At 40.9% G+C, this 21,650-nt stretch overlaps 1 protein-coding gene across 5 annotated transcripts in view; it reads left to right on the top strand.

Annotated features, from left to right (window-relative positions):
• Positions 1-21,650, top strand: part of SGCD (sarcoglycan delta) — a 938,618-nt gene that overhangs the window by 773,653 nt on the left and 143,315 nt on the right. The gene's annotated exons all lie outside the window — the stretch shown is intronic.

The following is a 21,650-nucleotide window of genomic DNA, read 5'->3' on the forward strand; positions in this document are numbered from 1 at the left end:
AAGAGGATTTCTAGCTCTAGAAATCTGAAGGTACTAAGAACACTGCATTATTCTAAGGCTGTGTCTGTTTCTATCTCATAATATTAATCAAGCCTAGGGAGTAGAAATTATCCGTCTCTTTATACTTTTCCCTCCAACAGAAGAGTAACAAGGTCAATATCCAAAGTTTCCATAAAAAGCCTCCAGTGGTAACAGAGGTCAGAGGTTAGAAATATACATATGCAAAAAAAAAAAAAAAGAAATATGCATATGCATCGCCATGGTGATGGAGTTAGGATTCTGTTATGATCTTGTTTTATTTATGGTTAGTTATTTCTATCAGTTTTCTTTCATCACTTTTTTTTCTCAAATTATAAAACAATTAAAGAATTTGGCAAGGAAATGGAGCCAGATGTTAACAGTTTCCTCTTACATCTCATAATAGAAGCAAATAAGCTGTAATGTAATTTTTCTTCCCTCCACCAGAACCCCATTCTCCCCCAAATTCTCAGCTGCAGAGCAGTAACAAAAACCCCTTCGAAGTGGAAAAGCCCTGATCCTTCATGGAATGTAATTAAATTTAAATAATATTGCATCAGCCAGTCGGAGAGGGGAATCTGGAAAGAAAGCCTCCCTTTTCTCAAAGTTACTGTGGGCTACACCCAGAAATCCTGCTAGGTGCTGACATGCGCTTCCATATCGTGGTGGCATTAACGCAAATGTGGGCTGTATCTATGCCATGATGAAGGCAGCTCGTGGAATCCATAAAACCAAAAGACTTTATAATAGAAATTCAGAGAAGGATATAATTTATAAGCCATTAGTAAGTTAATACTGGATAATTGTTAGAGGTTAGGATAATACTTCTTATTTTTTCCTCCATCCTCTGTGTTTCAGGCAAGTGAAATTAACTGAAGGTAATTTCAATAAGAAACAATATAGGGTAGTGAAGTGATGATGAACATTGGCTTTGGAGTTAGACTTCTGACCAGTTGCACTCTGTCTTCTGCCTGTGGTTCTCTAGAAGGACCAGTTTACACCCTTAGATGAGTCCGTTTACACCCCTGATCTTTAGTCTTCTCACCTGGAAAGCAGATGAGGGTAATATCTGTAATTAATGAGACGGTTATTAGCTCTTACTCTGGCACATAGCATATACTCAGTAACTGCCATTGCAATTATTTATTAGCTGTGGAGGTTCAGTAACAACCTCATTAATTAGGATTGACTCCAGCAGGGGAGACAGAAACACACAGGTAAAGCCAGTCTTAATGAAGAAGAAGAATGAATTAAAGAAAATGTGGAGAGACGTTTCATTTCATAACTCCCACCTGTGTACAGAACGTGATGTCCTTCTATTGACAAGATTTGATTCTTCTACATTTGGTTCTTTTCAGAAGTCATTTGGCAACTCTATCCCTCAGTTTTCCCCCTCTGCAGATGGCGAAGTCAGAGTGGATGACCTCTGAGGATCCCTTCAGATCTGGCTTCTAGAGATTCTCCCAGGATTGGTCTAGGCCATTTTTGAAGCCATTGGTAGAAATACTCATCTCTGCCTTAATATGTCAAAAGAGAGAACGGTTTTTCATTTGAAAAGAATTAACTAACAGAATAGCAGGAGCCTGGCTGGAATTTATCTGACCTTATGTTAGTCCAATAAGCAAAGTAGTGAAACTCTTAGGAAGGATTTTCAGACTATTCAGGCTTGGATAACTTCGTTTTGATGAGTTAGAAACATAGATCAGAATTGCCCCTGTTAGGATAGGGGTCACTGACACAGGCTTCTCTGACGGTAGAAATAATTAATCTAATGGTATTGAATGGACTTAAGTGGTTTTCCAGTGCATGAGCAGGTTCCTCAGGTCATTCCTTCCAACAGGGGTGCAATCTGCAAATGGACCGATTTTTGTTACACATCACATACTTTTCCCATTGGCATATGAAGATGTGGTCTTATGGAAAGAATGCTGAAATTAGAATCAAGAACTTAGGTCTAAATCCCAGCTCCCATGTCCGTGATCTTGGCTAAGTTATTTTACTACTTTCATTGAATTGAAATTGCTTTGTCTTAAAAATAGGGATAATATTATTCATGTTAAAGGATCAACATGAGGATTAAATAAGACAACTGATGCAGAGCCTCACGTGTATATGTTGTACTTGGCAGGCACTTGATACATGGATGGATGGATAGATAGATATGCATTTATTATTTTTATTCAAGAAGTGCGTACAGAGTATTTATCATGTGTGAGGTGCTGTTTTAGCTACTTGGAATACATTAGAGACCAAAACAGACCAAGACCCTATACCTGTAAAGTTTACCTTCTGGTGGGCAGAAACAGACAATAGACAATATACAGAGTAAAACAAGGAGATTATGTACTGTGTGAGAAAGTAATAATTGATGTGGGGGGGGGAAGAAAAATGTAGCGCAGTGTACAGAATATGAGGGGCCAGGGTGAATGGGAGAGGTTGTAAAATTAAGTAGGATGGTCAGGGTGGGCCTCTTGAAAAGTTGATATTTGAGTAATGACAGGAAGGAGGTGATGGCTATGAGGATATTTGCTAGAAGAGCGTTTCAGGCTGAGGTGCAAAGGCCCTGAGGCAGGAACATGCTTGTCATGTTGAAGAACAACAGGGAGTCCAGTGTGGCTGAAGCAGAGTGACCCAGAGGATAGCAGTAGGAGACAAGTGATGGGACCAGACCCATGTAGGGCTTTGCAGACCATTGTTAAGGCTTTAGCTTTTACTCTGAGGGTAAGGGTAGAGGAGACATTGGAAGATTATGAGTAAAGAAAACATGTTATCTGACACAGTTTCAAAAGAGCCACTCAGGTGACAATTTTAGGACAATAGTGGTACAGGGAGTGGGAAGAGGAAGGCAAGGATAAAAGCAGGGGGACCACATAGTGGCTGTTCCGAATTCCAGGTAACAGGTGATGGTGGTCTGAGCCATGAGGTGGTAAGAAGGGATCAGATTCTGAATAAACCATAAAGGTCTATCTTTCCACTTATCTTTAGTTCTTGGATTGTAATAAAAATATTTACCTAGTTAACTTTTAGAGAGTTATGTCAGGAGGAAGATAGTGATGAAAGTTGTTAACACTTACTCTGAAATAGTCACTGTGTGAAGCACCCATCAACCCTCTGAGGTAGATATAACTCTTACCTCTTTTGTGACAGATAAGGAGTGTGAGGCATAGAGACACCAAGTGATAGAGCCAGGGGCTCACGTCTCCTAAGTGGTGGAGCTGGGAATCAAACCCAGTCGGTCTGAATCTGAAGCTCTACTGTGAGGGTGGTCCACACAGTGTGAGAAGTTCTCTAAAGACAGTTCTCTCCTCACTGCCTCAAGTTTTTCAGACTAAATCAAAGAGAGGTTTGCCACACTCAGTATCTTTGTCTGGAATCAGTATCAAAGAATGAGGAAGTTAAATGTGATGCTTAATGGTAGAGGAAATTTGTCCTTTGAGATGCTGGTGTGTTGGTTGGTTGGCAGATTGATTTATTGGAAAATGAGACAAAATAAGGAACAAAGACTTCTATCAAAACACTTTTTTTTTTTAACTCTTTTGAGGCCACATTGCCTTTTATTTTTAATATTTATTAGAGAGAGAGAGAGTGCGCACACACAAGCAGGGGGAGGGACAGGGGGAGAGGAAGAAGCAGACTCCCCACTGAGCAGAGAGCCCACAAGGGGCTCAAGGGCTGGATCCTAGGACCCTGAGATCATGTGGGTCACATTGCTTTTAAAAAAAAATGTTAATCATGATAAAATATGTATAAGCCATTTTGAAATGTACACATAAGTGACATTAAGTGGACCCATGTTGTCATGCAGCCACCTCCACCAGCCATCTCCAGACTCTTCATTTTGCAAAACTGAAACTCTGTACGCATTAAACACTAACTCCGCATCCCCCTCCCCCAGCTGCTGGCAGCCACCACTCTACTTCCTGTCTCTCTGAATTTGACTGCTCTAGGTACTTCATGTAAGTGGAATCATACAGTATTTGTCTTTTTTTGTAACTACCTTCTTTCATTAACAATGATATCCTCAAGTTTCATCCATTTTGTAGCATGTGTCAGGATTGACTTTCTTAATAAAGGTTGAATGATTCCATTGTTTGTATACACAACATTTCATTTGCCTGTGTATCTGCTGATGAGTCAAAACCCATTTTAAAGCTCTTATAGCACAATGACTTAACTGCTTGAATTTTAGAGGTTGCATCATTTTGTAATCAAGTCAGGACTCAAAGTAGGACTGTGTCGTGCTCTAAAACCCTGTAGAGGAGAGATCTGAAGGCTCAGAGACTCAGTAACTGATTTGTCTAAATTAACAGGAAAGTCCCACAGTTCACAGAACAGAAATTTCTGTTGACTTTCCTTCCATAGACTCATAAATGTAGAGTGTTTCCCACTGTACATTTTCATCTCATTTGTTATGTTTCATTTGTCGTAAATTAAGCTAATCATTTTGTTTGCACAACAATTTGCTTTTTTAGGTTGTATTTAGGTTTAGTGAAAATTTTACTTTCCACAGTGAGTAATAGATTTGTTCAAATAATCACCTAGGGGAATGTTTTGACAGTTCTTCAAAGAATATATACAACTAATTACAAGTGAAAGCCATTTCAATTTCAATAATTAAAGAAAAACCTGCCAGCCCTGGATTATTCTCTTTCAACTCATATCATAGACCTGTCCATCATTATGGTCCCACACATGCCCGTTGACCAAACTACATGAATCAAAGAAGTGAACATCTCTTTTTTATTTGGGGTTTTATTCAGACTTCCTTTTTTTTTTTTTTTTTTTTTAAAGATTTTTTTTTTATTTATTTATTTGAGAGAGAGAGAATGAGAGAGAGCAAGCACAGGAGAGGGGGGAGGGTCAGAGGGAGAAGCAGACTCCCTGCGGAGCAGGGAGCCCGATGCGGGACTCGATCCAGGGACTCCAGGATCATGACCTGAGCCGAAGGCAGTCGCTTAACCAACTGAGCCACCCAGGCGCCCATTCAGACTTCCTTTTAAAATAGAATTTACATAAACTCAGTTTCCGAAAAAACGAATAGATGTTTACCAAAATAAAAAGATTTCTAGTATTTACTTCTGAAAATTACTTACATGGCTTATTATAAATGTTTTAAATAACAGCATTCTATTTTATTCTAGGATAAGATCACACCAACTTTAAAGGGCCTATCATGTTATGGAATCAAATCGCAAATGGAAGAAATGTATCTTAAAGTTTATCTGGTCCCTACACTCAACCTGGGCTGAATCCACGTGGTGGTCAGTGGTCCTTTAGCCTTTGATGGAATGCCCTCTGCCCTGTGTTACTCAAATTTTAGTCATCTGTACACCCCTGGCATGATTTGGGTCCTCCTTACTAGTTTTACTTATTATTTCCCTTTTATAGGACTCTGTTTTCCTTTGATGTTTTCGAAGAAAAATTTAACACTATGGGAAAAACCATGATGTCCCATGAATAGAAGGAAGGCATAGAGAATAACTATAAATAGTGAGAGAGTAAGCTTGAAACCAACTCTGTCTTTGATAAAAATGGAAATGTGGAAGTATTGCAGAGGTATTGTCATTGTGGGCCCAAAATGAGACATTGTCTTTAACATCGTGAAAGGTAGAAGAGAATTGAAAGGCAGTAACTTTCATATATGTAGCACTGTGCTTTGTGACTCCCCAAGTCATCTTGCCTACCCCTGAGTCCCAAACTTTGAATATAAATTTCATCCCCATCCAAGTTGACATAAAACTAACCATCACACTGCCGTTTGTATAGCATCATGCATTAAGTATCATGATTAACAGAATAAGCTGAGAATAGGTGAACAATTCATTCAAAGTACGATATACAACTTTTTGGAATGTGTAGACCCCCACATGTGACAAATTCAATATTGTCTGAAAATTTGAACTAAGCAGCTTAGAGATGGTAGTCAGTCACTGATGCATGTTAGATGATGATAATGATATTACATTTATTATTAACCACGTCAAAATAATAGCTAACATGGATATGGAGTATACTGTTACTGCTTTTCTGACATTATCCAATCCTCAGAATTACCTAGGAAACAACATCACATTTTTATTGTATGAATGCAAAAGCTGCACAATAGAGGAGTTAAGTAATGTGTTTGGGTTTATGTGAAGCTTCTAAGAGGTAAGGATAGAATTCAAACTCAAGTAGTCTGATTCCAGAGTCCATATCATAATGCTTAGTTGACCCTAATCCCTACTCTACTCCCATTGAACCAATGAAAAGCATTGTAGAATATACAGGGTGACCATAAATTCTGGAAACATAGGTGACTAATTGACTTATTTGAACATTTAATTAATTAATTAATATCCGTATTTGCCTGGTTAGAAGGTCACTCAGATTGGTTCCAACAGGATCCTGTGGGAGGTGGCAAAGGACTGCCTTGTCAATCATGTCTCTAGCTGGATTGGATGCTTAAACATGTGCAGTGGACTCTTCTGATATGCTCTAAGTGTAGGTTTATTCAAGAAAAAACAGACGAATCAATTATCTGAAACAATGCATTACAGATACAAGTGCAAGGTTAAGGAAAATGTGTTACTACACCACATTGATTACAATTTTTCAGTTCATTGAATTCTGCATTGCTAGTGAGGAACAACACGTTGAACATTCATAATGTCATTGAGCACATGATGTGTAGTAAAATAATACATGAAGCCATTTTTATGTATATGCATCAAGGTTTATTTTAGGACCATATTGTATTTACCATCTTGGTTGTTGACCTTTTTCTGTCTCCTGCTTGGAGACAGTGTAGGGTCTGACTCTGAACACAGTATTTCGGATGCACTCTGGCCATGGTGAAGTAGGACCATCTTCCTGTTCTTCAACATTTGAGGTACTATAATCTAAGAGTATTGATCTTTCCGGCAATCAGTTAACTAACTCAATGAACTCATGTTGACTTTGATATTCATTCATCTACAAACATTGTTCATACCTACCTTGTATGAGACACTGTTTTAGGCATGACAGCACAATGGTGAATAAAACAAAGGCTCTGCCCTCCTGGATCTTTTATTGAAGTAGGAGGAGACGGATCACAAAAACATAATCAAATAGATACATAGTACACATTAGGTCGTGCTAAATTAACAGAGAAAAAGAAAGCATCTCTGTTCTTTCTCCAAAGTCTAGAGAATGAAGAGGCGGAGTGTTAGCCCAGTGGGGTATCTGGGGGGAGCTAATTGCAGCCACAAGTAACAGGAAGTGCAAATGCTCCCCCCCCCCCAGGAGGGGAAGGCACCTGACACCTGATTTGTTTAAAGAATAGAAGGAGGCCAATGTCACTAGAGTAGAAATGACAATGGGATTGAGGAGAACCTGGTAGGGAATAAAGATTAGAGAGACAGCAGCAGAGCAGATCATGTGGAGTCTTGTAGTAAGGAATCTTAATTCAGGCCTTAGTTGTGATAGAAAGCAACTGAAGGATTTTTTTTTTCCATGGGAGTGACATAATCTGTTTGAATTTGAAAAGGATTACTCTGGCGGCTTTGGGGCTAATAGACATTAAGAGAGCACGAGCGAAAGCAGGGAAATCAATATGGACTACAACAGCTATTTTTATATGTCCAAGATAGGCTGGCTTTTAATTATCTGTTTTCTTTGATTTATAATTTAATTGCACTGCAGTCAGAAAATGTGTTCTGTATGACACTGTTTTTTGTTTTTTTTTTAATTCCTTTGTGAACTAGCCCAACATTAATTTTTGCAAATGCTTTCGTGTATTTGAAAATAATGTAGATCCTCTATTTGTTGGGTTCAGAGTTCTCATATCCATTAGTTCAAACTAGTTAAGTATTATTATTCAGATCATTCACATCCTTGCTATTGTTTGGTTGACAGAGTCTATAATTTTCTAATAGATTTTTGTTAAAATCTCACACTAGAGTTTGCCAAATTTACCTCATGCTTCTGACAAGTTTTAATTAATGTTTTTAAGCTACCTGTTAAATAGTTACATGTTTGGTACATCATTACATGTACCATGTATAGTTACATGTCTGGTCATGATTTGTATATCTTGTATAGCTTCTTTTTAGATTTTTAATTTTACACGTAGTTCCTACTTATGCATTAATGCTTTTTGCTTTATATACTACTTTGTCTGAATTAATATTTATACACCAGTTTTCTCTTAGTTAAATATTTGTGTGGAATATCTTTTGGCCATATTTTTATTTTCAACCTTTCCAAATACTTTTTATAAATAACATTTTCTTTGATTTTTTTATATACATATTATGGATTTGTTTTAATTTCTACCATCTTGGTGGTTTGTGTATCTTCTCTATTCTCTTTATTTTTTATTTTATTTTTTTTAACTTTTATCTTTCGGGTGGATTAATTTTTTTTCTATTTCTTCTCTCTTCAGGTCTCAGGACCACAGATTGTATTGCAATTAATTTAATGACCACTTTCATTTTTTTTTACCACTTTCTTTTTTAACAGGTATACTTATTAGGTAATTACATCTTCCCTCTTAAGTATGATACAGACATCAGTTCACTTTACTATCCACTGATCTTCCTAGCACATGCTCCTCCTCTTCTGTGGTCCTTCTTCCCAGCCACAAACACACACACGTCCCAGCAGGAGTTTGGCTATGTTCTCTTACATCACAGAAAACTCTTGAGGGTCCTTTGACTTTCTTGAGCTAAGCAGACAATCACCCCAGCCTGCTTCTAGCCCTCTGTGCCTGCAGGCCTGTGGCTCTATCCCGTTTTCCATTTAGTGCCTCTCTTTCTGGTCCATGATGATGATTATCTACATTATTGTGGTAAAATACACATAATACAACATAAAACTTACATTTTAATCAATTTAAAGTGTACAATTCAAGGGTGCCTAACTGGCTCTGTTGGAAGAACATGCAACTCTTGATCTCGGGTGTATTAAATCTTAAAAAAAAAAAAAAAAAAAAAAGGGTACAACTTAGCAGCATTAAGTGCATTCATGATGTCATGCAACCATCAGCACTGTCTGATGTCATACAACCATCAGTTGTCCACAACTTCTTTACCACCCTAAACAGAAACCCTATATCCCTTAGGAGTCATTCCCCAGTACTGTCTCTCCCCAGCCCCTGAAAACCACTAATCTGCTTTCTGTCTCTATGGATTTACCTATTCTGGACATTTAGTGTGAATGAAATCATGTAATATGTGGCCTTCTGTGTCTGGTTTCTTTCACTTAGCATTATGTGTCCAAGGTTCATTCAGCTTGTAGCATGTATCCACACTTTATTCCTTTCAATGTCAGAATGGTATTTCATTGTATGGATAGACAACATTTTGTTGATTCATTCATCTGTTGATGGGCATTTGGGTTGTTTTTACCCTTTGGTTATCATGAATAGTGCTACTGTGAATATTGGTGTACAAGTTTTTGTTTGAACACCTATTTTCTTTTGGGTGTATACCTAGGAGTGGACTTAGTGAGTAATTCGGTAATTATATGTTTGATTATAGAGGAACTGACAAACTCTTTTTCTGTAGAGGCTGCACCATTTTACATTCCCACCAGCAATGTCTGAGAGTTCCAATTCTCCACATCTTTGCCAACACTTGTTATTTTCGGATGATCATGATGGTGATGGTGATGATGATGATGATGGTTGCCATCTAGTGATGGTGAAGGGTTACCTGACTTTTTAAGCCAACTATGACTTACTGGTGTTCCATTTGCTATTGTTGTTACTGCTGTTGTTGTTACACTAACATTGTTCTACAGTAATGGAGCACAAGCACATCAAAGCATGACTCAATGTCTCCATTCTGATTAGAACCTCATGTCAATTCTAGCCATGTTTTTTTCAGCGGACAACTGAGTTAAGCACCCAATATACCTGACTACATGACACTATTACTTTTCTGCAGAATGGAGAAGGAGATATATTTGTGAGCTAGTATAGACTTACACCAATTTAATCAAAGTTTACATCAGCTGGTTTCCAACTTCAACATCTCCTCTTTGCAATCACATTAATATAACGCAGACATTACTTAGTTAAATGAAGGCAGTAGAAAATGCATTTGATTTTTCTGCAAGAACTGAGCTTTCTTTTCAGAGGATTAGTGACAACAACAAAATCACTTCTCTCCCTTTGACCTGCCCAAGAAATTAGAAATGTCTGACCTGCCAAGAAGGAAATTAAAAGCACACAAAAATAATTTAGAAACTCACATATTGCCTATATTTTTCAATACATTTTTATTTAATAATGTCATGTTCTTTTATTAATTTATTTTTATGTTTTATATTCATGATATTCATCATTATGAGTATATTGTATATTCATGATTTTTTATGGTTATGAAAATAATAGATGCATTTTTTTATTTTTTGAGCAAGAAAATTGAAATCACATTTTCTGCTACTTCTTAAGAGCTGTAAGGACTCGGGGGTCATGGCATGAAGGTCCCAGGACTACATTTGAATTATGAGCCTGGGTCCTAGGTCAGGTTCTGTGTGACCTGGGGATTATTACTGCTTCACCCTTCTATGAATCTGATAATTAACGTGGATACAAAGTACAGACACTCTGCCTCACGTATGAAATATTTTGTTTGAATTCTCCCTTTTATTGTCTGCCTACACTTCATGAATTCCCCATGCAGGCAAACTTGGTCTAGGACTCCACATGGAATTAGTGTTTTCTGTCCTCACATTAAATCAACAGGTACCTAGCCTGTCTCCATTCTCCACAAGCCAGCCACTCCATGGCCGCTAGTGAGAAAGGCTTCCATGTAAGGAACAGCCTCTCCCGTTGGAACTTTAGACAGCTTCTGTAGTCCTGGTGCCTTTCAACACCTCCTCCATCACACCTGACAGCCATCGACCCTGCCTAGACACAAAATGCTATGCAGGACACTCTTCTTATTCTTTACTATCATTGGGTACCATCACTGCACGTTACCATAACATATGCTGTACGTCTTACATATATTATCTTACTACTCACAGCAACCTGAGGTGGGCGCGCTTCTCCCTGCACTTTACCTGAGCAAGTTACCCACTTGCTTCACGCTGCCAGCATGTGGAAGAGCCAAGCTCCCTGCCCAGCTTACCTGCCCCAAATCAGGCTTTTCACCACCACGGATGCAGCAGAAACATTTCACATCCTAATAGGTCTGCCATTTTCTTAGGGCCGACAGAGCTTACCAATCATCGACATCAGTGATCTGACACCCTTTCAAAAAATACATGTTTAAAGATACAAACGTGATGCTAAATTCCTTACATGTGCTATTGTAGTTCATCTTTTCAGCTCTGTGAGGGAGGTACTGTTGTAACCCCTATTTTGCACATTATTATTCCCATTTTCCAAGTTGGGAGGTTGAGGCTGTGTAGTCTAGGGATACTAGCTCAAAAATGGCAAAAATGGGGTCTCAACTGGGGACCGTGTGCCTCCAAAGCCCAACATAACCATGATAGCACATCCCAAAAAAAGGTTACAGTCACCCCAAGGTTAGAAGTTTGGGCTGTGTCACTCAGATTTTTTGAGGTGAAGCCTCCACCAAGTCAGTCCGCATTAGGCTGAGCATATATCTCAAATCACATCGCAGTGCTCCCACAACATAAGCCAGCCCGGTGCAGTGACTGTCTTTCTCTCTGGGTTAGCAATCCCAGCCTCTGCTTGCACTGGGTTTTCTCTGAAAGGCTCCCGTCATCTTCACTCAGACTCTTCCTGAAAGATGCTTTCGACTCCCTAGAATGCTATGCGCCATTCTGTGAAAGGTCAGGATCCAACGCAAAAGGCCCTCACTGATGGAAGGAGGGAAACATGTGCGGATGGAGTTAAGGAATGTGTGGGGGCCAGCCACAAAGCCCGGGCTTGTGCTCCCAGATCTGGGGGTGTTCTTGGGCCCCTGCAAGTTCACCACGGGTGGAAGAGCCCTGTTTGCAGTTGTGGACAAAAGCCAGACAACTGTGGCCTACAGACTTTCTGCAGCAAAGAACAATGTGGAACAATTTTTGTCTCTGTTCCTTTGTGTAATGTAGTATAGGAAAGCCTTTCTTGCCCGGGTTGCTGTTGAGTTTAATGCTGTCATATTAGAATTAGCTTGCCCTCATAGGGGAAAGCCTGAGCTGCCCCCCTTGAGCTGCAGTCTCTCTTTGTATCCTGCATCTCCTCTATGAAGATTTCTCTAACTGTGCCAACCAGCACCAAAGTTTTCCTTCCATCACAACTTAAGTCCCTTACAGCTCAGACTACACATTCTAGGGTGGTAGAACAGGAGAGAAGTGCTCAGGTCTGGAATCCTGAGTCCTGCGTCCAATCTCTCTGCAACTTACCATCATGTAGGCCCAGGCAACTCATGGCCCCCACACTTATCCTCAGTCTTCTTATCTATAAAATGGCAATTTTATAGACTCACTAGCTCACTAGCATTATAGACATGAGCCAATCCGGCAGGTCTTATTGAGAGCCCATCATGTGTCAGGTTCTCTGCCAAGCCCTTTCATGGTTTTAAAGAGATAAAGCCAGAGATATCTAAGAGCATATGTATTTAAAGCAGTCAAGGGGTACCTGGGTGGCTCATTTGGTTAAGCAACCAACTCTTGATTTTGGCTCAGGTCATGATCTCAGGGTCCTGGGATCGAGCCCCACATCAGGCTCTGCGCTCAGTGGGGAGTCTGTTTGTCCCTCTCCCTCTGCTCCTCTCTCTCTCTCTCTACCCCTCTCTCCCTCTCTCACTGATAAATAAATAAAATCTTTTAAAAAATTAAAAAATAAAGCAGTCAATAAGGTAGCATTTCCAAAAATAGGTCCTGTAGTGTTTTCTGTTCACATGTGGTTTAAGAAAAAAAAAAAAAAATTCTATGATTAAGTAAATCTCAGAATTGTTGGTAACAAAGCTAACCAAATTATGTTGAGATAGGACTTCTCAGAGCTGACCATGTGCTGTGCAGCTAGAAGGAGGGGGAAGGTATGTTCAATTTCCTAGGCTTCTTTGCCCAAAAAAACTTTTTGGGGGCAGATTTTTATTTGTAAGAGTGGCTACTCACATACTATGGAAGAGTTTTCTACAGAACACTAGGAAAAATCAGAAGGAAGGTTCAGACAGTCACTGAAGCTGGTGTTATTTTATATACTGTGAAGATGAAATTGTCACCCAGGACAATATATAGGAGAGTGCCCTGGACATTGACAACTGTCACCTGCATAGTCTGTCTCTGATCTCATAATGCTTTTGGACTATTACTTGAGTGCTAAGTGTTGTCTTTCCAAATACAGCAAGTATCAATTAAATGGCCCATAAGAGCAAAGAGGGTGGACAGATCTATGAGCTATTTAGGCATATCACAAACCACGGCGGGGGGGGGGGGGGGGGACAGTACTTATTGGTGCAAAACAGGCAGACAGTAGAACAGACCAGAAGGCTCTAAGATCCATGTATATTTGGGAATTGATATATGATGAAGGTGGCACCACATATCAGTGGAGAAAATAGCATTCTCTCAGTAGATAGTGTTGAGGAAAAAGGTTTTCCTATGGATTCCCACCTATGTACAAAAGTGGATTCCGGGGACGATAAAGACATGGTAAGAGAAGTAAAACTCAAGTGTTTTTTAGAAGAGAATATAAAGAATGAAGTGAGTCAGGCAAGGATTTCTTTACAAAATCCCAAGAAACTATCCTTAAGGAGAAACAAATCATTTTCTTACATCAAAGTTAAATACCCCCGTTCATCAGAGGACAGTGTGGGCAGAGGGAACACAGCTGATAGCAGAACTGGGGGACCTGTTTCCCTCCATCCCTTGCTTATCAGTCTCCAACCACATTGGCCTTTCTCTCTATCCCTTTTATATACCAACCTCCTTCCTGCCTCAGGGCTGGTATACTTGTCTGTTGTTCTGACTAAAACATTTTCTCTTCTTGATTCACCTAGTTTCTACTCATACCCGTGATCTCAGTCAAAATGTTTTTCCCTTAGAAAGGCCTTCCCTGACTGCACTCTCCTTTCACCTTCTACTTTGTGTTCATTGCACTCCTTGCAGTTGCAAGTAGATAATCATTTGTGGAACTCTGAACTTGTTGTCCCTCTCCCCTACTAGGTGGTATGTAAGCTCCGGGAGAGCAGAGGCCACCTGCTCAGGACTTGGCACAGTGCTCTATGCCTAGAAGATACCTTAAAATGTTAACAGACTGAGTTGAGGAGGGTCAATTGAAAGAGGACATATCCCATACCACATGCTACATGGATGCTGCGAGCGTAGGGAAGATTCCAGCATACCTTAACCTTTATGTCAGCAAGAATTTGGGGTAATTACTTGTGTTCCTGCTTCTCCCTGTCATCTGGAGACTCAACATCTCAACTCTCATTTGTATCACCTGCAGTTCCTTGCACTGCATTAGGTGGTACACAGATACTCGTTGATTATATATCTATCCTGCTTCCTCCCACCACCCTAGGTTTTCTATATTTGGACTATCACATCAACCACGTTTAGTGACTTGCCTTCTGAAAACTCTCTTTGACAGTTGGCGTCAGCCTCCATTTAATTGCTTCTTTTGTTGACAGCTCTCACTCTCTGTTGACTCTTAATTTGATCTGCGCATTCAGTTATTCAACAAATATTTATTGCAAACCTAGTGGGTGCCAGGAATGTGCCAGGCACTAGAAAATCTGGCACTCCCCCTCCAGCATTGACATGCTAACATGACACGTCAAAGGAGTCACTGAACAGAGCAGCTCAACTTAGTTAAATATTGAGAGAGGCCTAAATGCACCCAAATTTGGGCACAGCGCAGAGAGTGACTGAGCAGGCACAGTACAATGCCAAAGCTGGACCAGTTCCCAGCTTATTTTGAGTAAGTGCTTCCGAGTGTGGCTTCATTATTCAGGACTGGAAAACTCTTCAGAACAATAGAAATCTACCCAAGCATCATTATGAAAAGATATTCTTAAGTAAAATAAAAAATAACCATACTCTGTTATTGTTTTTAAATACTTGTCATGCTCTTGAAAGGGTCAATTCAGAGACAACTAAAGCATCCTGTTCAGATTAATAAATAGAGACATTGGAAGCTTGCTAAAGATAAACTTACAAACTACCCTTCGGAGATGATTTTGATGACAAATCTAAGTTGGTGTCAGTTTGTTTTTTTTTCCTAGTCTTATCAAGAGTATTATTACTTAATAAACATTGATCTGGAGCCAGTATATTGTGATATCTACTGCAAAGAGGTACTGATGACACTGATGACAGTTTTGTGTAAGCTGACCAGGGAAGGATGATACTGTATAGAGAGCCTTGGAAGGAGGATTGTCTGTGAGAGACCTGCCCACCATTGTTTATTTTAGTATTCCTAAAGATAAAATCCCGTGGAAATGGATTTAAGGGAGAATCTCCCATTAATGTTATCAACCCTAAAGTGAGATCACATGTCCATAATGGAGTAAGCTTCCTGCCTACTCAGAGAAGGCTGGCTTCCTGAAGTTTCTTCCCAAAGGTCTGGAAGAAAGGAAGTCACTAGGTGCAACCACCTTTAAGGAGTAGGGTGTTAACTATGAAAATTTTTTGGAATTCTTGTACATGAGAGATGTGTTTATTTGCTCCCATTTGTTTATTCAATAACTTATTTATATCAGTCTGGACTAATGGACATTTATTTTATGCTTTGGGTTATAATTCAATACTACATTCTATATTTTCTTGAAATTATTCCAGCTTTGGCTATTACACACTCTTTCAGTTGTCTCCTGTGTCCCTTTGTCCTGCTCCGTTAATTATGAGGTGTTTTTCTGTTTGGTGTTTTTATTTGGTCTTTGAGCACTTCCTTTCTTTCCGGCACTCAAGATGTTCCTGGTCATCTTTTATATTTCATGCCTCAGCTCTAGAATCAGCATTTTCCAAGGGGCCCTCCTTATGGAGGTTTTGTTTGGTTTTTTTCTTATAGTTGATGGAGGTATTTTGGCAGCCACTGTGCTAGGCACTTGGTACCTATTGTCTTTCTTAATCCTCCTATCAACACTAGTATGTAGCCTTTGACTTCATTTCCTAAGTATAGAAACTGGGACTCAAAGAAAAAAAATGACTTACCCAAGGCCACACAGTAAGAAAGCAGAGCTGTGATTCCTGCTCAAATCTGTCTGACTCCAGAGCTCACACCCTGAACCCTGGCTACACAAGGGCCAGCCTCCTTTGTTAGCAAAGCTAACACCAGGTGGAATATAGCTGTTGCAAACCACCCTGAAAGGGCAAAAGCCAGTGAACCATACCCTGGAAGGCCTCTCAGAACTCTAGCCACACTGATCCCTTCCTTCTCTGAACTTCACGCTGATCGTTGAAAGCCTTCCCTGGCTGTGGAAGGTGCTGATGTGCTGTGTTATGGTTTTTTCCGTTTATCTAAATGCCCAGATCAGACTGTTAGCTCCTCAGAGAGCAAGCAAAATCTACTACCATGTAAGATTATCAAAAGAAGTAACTTCTAGAAGCCATATGCCTTCAGAACAGACTGGGGTGAGAGAGCTGCCATCAAAGACAAATATTCAAACCCCTGCCTTTCATACAGAAAGGACAGATGTCCACTGAAGGGATATCACAGTGTTTTCAGGGTTATATTGCATCGATTCAGTCTCCCCCTGGGCAAGGAGCTTCTCAAAGATAAAGGTCGTATCTTCCGCATTCTCCAGGGCCTGAGACAGTGTGTATGTTCTAGGCACTCATGTAGTGTGTGTAAAATGCTTAAGAAAGCTCTTGAGTCCTGGGCAGAGACTGCCTGTCCTTGATTTACACACAATTTTAACCTGCTTTCCTCTGAACAAGGCAGCAGTATGAAGTGGCTCTAGAGGTAGACAGACTGACAGCAGTGAGGAATGGTAGGTCTCTGCTTCATTCAAAAACCCCACCGATGGGGTGCCTGCGTGGTGCCGTCGGTTAAGCGTCTGACTCTTGATTTTGGCTCAGGTCATGATCTCAGGGTTGTGAGATCGATCCCTGAGTTGTGCTCCGCAATGGGCATGGAGCCTGCTTAAGATTCTCTCTCTCCCTTGCTCCCTTTTCCTCCTCCCCTGGCTTGCATGCTCGCTCGCTCTCTCTGTCTCTCTCTTGCTCTCTCGCTCTTGCTCTCAAAAAAAAAAAAAAAAAAGATTCAAAAACCCCACTGAAAAAAGACAGTGAATGGAGAACAGAAGTGAAAAGGGGTAAACATACATGGTCACAGAGAAAGGGAGAGAAAACAGTTGAGAGAGAATGACGGAGAAAGCAGGTAGATGAGAGCTAGACATGCCTCTAGGATTGAAACCCACTCCAAGAAGTGAGACAGGGCCACTTATCCATGAGGCATTTTAAGTACAGTGTCTGGGGCCTGCAGAAGTCAACAGGGACCTGGACTGGTCAAAACTCTGCACAAAGACCCTTCACTTCGACTCTCCATCTTTCCCCAGCTCCCATCCCCAGTTGACCCAGTTACGTAATAAGTACCTCTTCCCAACCTCGCAGAAGATAGGAAGATTGTTTTCTAAAAAGTTTGACCAGGGTGCCTCAGTCGCTTAAGCGTCTGCCTTCGGCTCAGGTCATGATCCCAGAGTCCTGGGATCGAGTCCCCCATCGGGCTCCCTGCTCAGTGGGGAGTCTCCTTCTCCCTCTCCCTCTGCCTCTCCCCACTGCTCGTGCTCTCTCTCACTCGCTCTCTCAAATAAATAAATAAAATCTTAAAAAAAAAGAAAAGAAAAAGAAAGTTTGACCAGAGGACCTCTGAGCCCTGGACATTCGGCATAGATGAGGTCAGGAATGAAGCATGAAAATGGGTTTAACTAAAAGTCTGTCCCTGAATAGCAAAATGCCCAGCCCCCTTCTCCTCTGACACTCAGAACTCCTATATCAAAAGTTACACCCACCACTTTCCTAGCAGGAGTTAGAGATTTCTTTTTTCATGAGATTAGCCCACGGGTACTGACTGCCCATTGCTACTGACATCTGGACACTCTCCACTGAGTTAGCCAAACCCCCACTACTGTGCCCTATGGCAAGGTTCACCCATCTAGAAACACAGAGCTTCCAGCCAGCTTTTTTTATTCTCATGGAAGACAGAAGAGCACATCCATCAAACAAGGAAGGGATGGCATAAAAATGAAGGGTCAAAAAAATACAAAAATGCTCTAGAAAACTAAGAGTATGATAGTACAAAATTTTTAAAAATAACAGAAAAATTGAACCTTAAAGTATGACCCCAAAAATAGAAATTAAAGAAAAAGGATTAAACAGTAGGAGGGAAAAAAAGAAAATTTAGAAAATAAAGCATTTTTTTTAAATGAAGCATTTATGGGCTCCAGGGAAAGAAAAAAAATGTACAAGAAAGCAAAGGACATGTAGTTAAAGAAAACTACTTGGCACAGCTGTGGACAGTGTACACATAATCATAGTAATGTAGATTCTGAATATTGATTTTACCGAAGTTGTAAGGACGAGTCCATACCATTGCAGAAATTCAGTGGATAACGTCTAAAGTTGATAAATCAAGAGATAGTGTGGAAGCATATTCAGGGCCACAGGGAGAGAAACACGTGGAGGAACATCCTGGCAAGTTGAAAGCTCTTGCAGTGGTAAGACGTATGAGCCATTGCTCTTTGAGTAGAAGCTTTATAAATACTTAATGTTTAATACTTGTTTTGATATAAGAATAAATAATACTTTAAAAAAAGAAATAAGACACACTAATTTTAAAATGTCAGCCTGATGGAGCCATTTCGTGTTCAAGCAGCCACGTGCCTCCGATAGCCCCTGGAGGGCATTGTAGAACAAATAATGTTCATGTCAGTGGTCTTGAGTGATCCAGAAAAGGTTTGATTTTGTTCTGCTTTAGAGGAACAGATGTGAAAGGGATTCTGCTGCGAGCTTTAGTTATTTGGGGGAGAGTACCCATGTGGACTGTCCTCCGCTCCCGGTGTGAGAAGAATGGTGCTTGCTTCCCTTCCCCATCTCCCAGTCAGGCTCACCCTGGGGCCAGAAGAATCGAGGGCTGACTGGCCTCAGACTGACTTGACCTGGTCCAGAGCTCTGATCTTCATCAGAAGCCGTGGGTCTGCCAGACTCCTCTCTGCCCCGCAGAACTGATCTGCCAGCAGGTCCCTGCAGGCCCCATATCCTCATCCTCAGATGGTTGCATTGAGGTCAGTTAGTGAAATTCACCAGCCCTAGGGCGGAGTCCTCTGTGGCAGAAATTAACCTCCCCTGCCCCAGAGGCTGCAGTAGTGAGTAGGAGGGACACAGACAGGGGAGCATTTCCCTTACTTGTTCTAATACTGCAAAGACCCCAGGGATGCTTCACTTGGCTGGTATATGCCTGGTTTAGTGTTAGTAAGCAGAGACAGCCAAATAAAAGTCACACTGACCAGCTGCCATGAGAGGCCCTTCGGAGCCTGTTAGCTGCTTCATGCATTTTACCTGGTAATCTTTTTGTTATCAAGGTCTATGGGAAGATTGCAGCAATACTTCCCAGGCTCGAATGAGGCTTTTTGTTTAAACCCTGACATAGCAAAGACTTTGTTTCCCAGGACTTTAGCATATTAGAACAATTAATGGTAAATTATAATATTTTGACATAGCAATAAAAAGGAATGAGTGCCTTTCTTATATCTCTTGCTATAAGCCTTGAGCAGAGCTGTTGGGAGATTTTTTTCTGCTGTGGAATTATTTGAATAATATTAAGGGCAAGCAAGTAGCATTTGAAGAAAGTGGGATTTGAAAAATAATGGTGAGCCAGCCACATAGAGGGAGATCCTTTGAAATATGGAGATGGAAGTTGCTGGAAATGGAAGAAGCCCCTGACTCAGTGCCCAGATGGGTTGTGAAGATTGGTAATGCCAAGGGGGTCTTCCTCATTTCTCTCCATCTTTCCCTCCCTCCTTCCACCCCTCCTCCTTCCTCCCTGTCCTTCCCCCTCCTCCTCCTGCCTCTGTCACTGCTCCCCCCCTCCCAACTCCCCCATTTCCCATAACTGCTGGAGGACTTAGTGTGTGCCTGGCACTGGACCACGTGTGTTTTAATAATTATAGAGAGAATTTAGTAATTTCAGTTAATATGTGAACTTTAATAATTCAATAATATTTGTCCCATTATACATATCAAGAAACTGAGGCTTAGAACTATTAATTTGCCTAAAGGCACCCAACTGGCAAGTGGTAGAGCAGGGATGGTAAGCTAAGCAGGCTGACTCCGGGGCTTCTGTTGCACACGCGACACATAGTGAGTGCGCGGTTGTGTCAGCCGCGAGCTCGCTGATCATATCCATATTGATGGTGGAGAGTGCGCAGAATGACCCACGGAGCAGTTAAGTGATTTGCTCAAGGTCACACACCGGTCAGTGGCAGCAGAATATATCCTATTCTCTCACTCCACATAGCCCTTCTCTCTGCAGTGCCAGCTTGCTGAATATAAGAAGAATTAGTACATTAACTTCTAGAAACATAAAACCTCCTGTCTGGGTTCCAGGTTCTGAATCCTTACATTACTTGAATTGATTTTCATTTTTAAGTAGAACTGTTGACAGTGCCAAAAGCAATGTCAAAGAAACTATTTTAGGCTAATATTTGTTACGTAATGGACAGAAGATAGAAGCCTGTGACAGTATTAAATTTCTTTTTCTCTTAGCTAATTAAAAAACAAAGCAAAAAGTTTACCATCAGGCAGAATTTTAACTTGAAGCCATTGCAGGGGATTCCCGTGAATCAGCAGCTGCCCTGATGAGACAGAAGGCACCGTCTCTTTCCCTGACACTCGGACAACAGCTCTGGCCCGAGGGGATCTGGTTCTCCAGGGCCTGGGCAGGACATGGGTATAGGTTATGCGTTTTAGAAGTTCACCTTGGGCCAGAGCTGCTGTCCTAGTGTCAGGGAGAGAGATGATGACTTCTGTCTCATCAGGGCAGCCCCTGATGCACTGCAGTCCCCCACAGGGGCTTGGGTGGGGAGACCAGGACTCCAGACTTTCAGTTTATGGAAGGAATGCCATCCTGGTGGCTCCCTGTCCCTGCTAGCCAGCCACTCTGCCACATGCAGCTGCTCGGCTGAGCTCACGAATCCCCTCCTACGCCCTGCCAGCTTTAGAAGGAAAAAGACATGAGACGCTCATCCCACAACCTTCCTACCTCCATGACCTCCTTTTTTCATTTCATCTTGGTGAAACCTAACTATATTCTTTTTAAGGCTCAGCTGAAGCATTCATAAACATCTCCTTTGCTTCCCACTCCATAGCCTCAAGCTATGAATAATCTTACCCTTCAGGAAAGTTCCCTACACACTTTGTTTGTGGCTCCTTAATCACCCGGGATGGTTCTCCGTCTAGTATTATTTGTGTGTCCATCTTATTGATCCCATTAGATCCTAAGACTTTAAAAATAAAAAGGAGTCTTACTTATCTTTGCTTTCCACACCGCTCTTAGGACGATGGTTTTTCTGGGCTTGGGACTCAGTGTCTAGTGGTATTATAGAATTTTGGGGCAGATAAATGTCATGTGGTAACAAAGGTTTAGAAAGAAGAGAATGACTACCCACATTCCTTTCTTCTGACAACAGCTATCCGGATACTGAGGTGTTCTGGCAGCAATTCAGGGAGAACTTCTAAGTCAGGGGTTGACAAACTGTGGCCTG

This window comes from Phoca vitulina, unplaced genomic scaffold (genome assembly GCF_004348235.1).
Source record: "Phoca vitulina isolate PV1807 unplaced genomic scaffold, GSC_HSeal_1.0 scaffold6, whole genome shotgun sequence".
NCBI lineage: Eukaryota > Metazoa > Chordata > Mammalia > Carnivora > Phocidae > Phoca > Phoca vitulina.